Below are 2,572 nucleotides of genomic sequence, written 5' to 3'. Positions count from 1 at the left end.
CCGCAGCGGGACGGGCTTGGCGGCTGCTGTCCGTTGTGGCTGGGCCTTTCTACGAGGCTTTACTGGAGTTATCTGCCAGCATTCTTAGGGTTGGGCTCTGACGGGAGCATCAGGGTTTTTTTTTTTGCCGCTTTTGTGTCATGTAAGCAAATAAAAAAGAGCAGAGAATCATCGAATCATTAAGATTGGAAAAGACTTTTAAGCTCATTGTGTCAGGTCATCAACCCATCTGCACTGTGCCCTTAGTGCCACATCTCCACAGTTCTTGACACCTCCAGGGACGATACTCCACCACCTCCAGGCAGCCTGTGCCACTTTATCACTGCTCTTTTGGAGAAGAATCACACACAGTTTACCCTGTTCTCTTACAGTGTTATATTTCCACATACAAGCCTAGCAGTGGATCAATCTGGTCTCAGAATTAATTACAAAACTACTGCATTAGCAGTTTTCTCTTGGAGGCAGGCTCTGGCTCACACTGCTGCAAGGGCATTGCAGTGTCCCTGCGCTTTTTTAAAGTTTTACAGCACCAATTTGCTGGCAGAAGAGCTCGTGGATGCATGATTGGTGGAGCATAGCAGTGGGACAGCCAGACTAGATGATTTCCAGAAGTCCCTTCCAACCCCTATCATTCTGTGATTGTGTGTGTGACTGGACCTTCCCTGCCAGCCTGTCCCCTTGACTCCTGCCGTTGAGTTTTGCTGCACATTTTGCATATATCTAGCTCTATCAGGAGGCATTCCAGTTTTCATGAGCATGGGAAACAGCTCCACACATCAGTCCGTTTAAACATTGGATGGTGTATGCTGTACACTCAGTGAAGCAATCATAAATGAGCACAGAGATCAATATGCATACATCAGATGTTAGCTAGACTGAGGATATAAGCACACAGGTGACTGTTACTAGCAGTAGGTTCTGGACTTGACTTTACATTTGAATGACTATTGCAAGGAAAGACTTATTAGCACAGGTTTTTGTCTTTAAATCCTTCTACATCTCATTTTAAATTGTTTCACAAACTCACGTACCAATTTCGAAATGAATACTAAAGTAGCCAAGAATCCTGGAGAGATGAGAATTACAGAATCATAGAATCTTTAAGGCTGTAAAAGACATCTAAGCTCACCAACTCAGACCAACCCATCCCTACCATGCCCACTAACCACGTCCCTCAGCATCACACCTCTATGTTACTTGAAGACCTCCAAGGACAGTGATTCCACCAACCCCCTGGTCAGTCCATGCCAGTGCATTATCAGTCTTTGTAAGGAGAAATTTCTCCTAATGTCCAACCTGAGCTGGATGTATAAATGAGTATGAAAATTAATCTGTACATACTAGGTGGTTCATACCTCAGTCACAATCAGCCTGTGGAATGACTAAAGTTATAAGGAGCCAAAATATGAGGAAGGCTCTAATTAAAACAGGCTGAATCTGTCTTATGTGCTATTACTAGTCATACACTTGAAGAAAAAGAAGACAGGTAGGCTCTAGATGAAAGGATTAGAAGCATGTGTTGTTCTTCTGTATGCAGCTTTTAGTGTAATTACAGCATCAAAGACTGGCTGATGATGGGGCAAGTTAAGTGATAATCTTGCTAATTTATCTGTAAACGTTGTAAGGATAAGCTGTGCTCACTGAGGAAAGAGCTTCCCCAGTTCCTTTCCCATGTTTGCACATGAAGAGACTGGGAACTCTTCAGCAAGAGTTTCTCATTCACATCATCTGGCATTAAGATGTTCCTGCTTGCTTTAAGCCATCTAACCCTAAGAATAGAGCAAGCCTGGAGGTACTGCACTGAAGTCAGGTTGGTGTTACCAGTGTGAGGAAAGGATTGAATCCAAAGACTCTTGTATGCAGTTTGAAAAGTAAATTGTAGGTGTTAAATACAAGAAATATGCATAACTTCACCACTCTTGAAAACTGGATTTTGAAATTTTCAGCTGTATGGAAAATGTATTTTTTTGTATATTACAGCTCAGAGCTAACTTAAAGACCCAGAGTGTGGTTATTAGGAGGACACTGAAGGGGTTTGGCCATTCATAGTGTCAGCAGGGGTTAAAGAAAAAAAGTCATGCTGGGTATTCAGGCATTAACTAAGCAAGGACTGAGTTCAGGCACCCTGCCTAATGCCACAGACCTGCGAGCTTGACAGATGCCACTTTTCTATCCATACAGAGAACAAGAAAGAAAACAGCTGTGTAGTCCATTGGAATTGGCAGCCACTCACAGCATGCCTCAGTATGAGTCACAGTCATTAATTAATGGAAGTGGCATTCTTCTTCTCTGCCTTCAGAATAACAAAGGACGCTTTAAGCTGGCAGTTTGACAATTCAGGTCACGAATAGTTGTTCAGCAAAACTGAACTGTTATCTCTGAAAGAAAATCTTATGTTTCTTCTGTCTAAGCTCAGTCTCCCATCTTTTCCTGAGATAGCTGGATAACAGTCGCCCAATGAAGCATTGCCCTTGGATTCTTTGGGACCAGAAAGTGTTTTTAATTGTTTGGATCTGTTTAAAACTTTAGAATTTGGTAAGCAATCTTTGTTCCTCCATTTGTGTCTAGAAGC

Source organism: Meleagris gallopavo, chromosome 2, assembly GCF_000146605.3.
Source record: "Meleagris gallopavo isolate NT-WF06-2002-E0010 breed Aviagen turkey brand Nicholas breeding stock chromosome 2, Turkey_5.1, whole genome shotgun sequence".
Classification (NCBI taxonomy): Eukaryota; Metazoa; Chordata; class Aves; order Galliformes; family Phasianidae; genus Meleagris; species Meleagris gallopavo.
The sequence above is the reverse complement of the archived record's forward strand: the minus strand, read 5'-3'. Positions refer to the sequence as shown.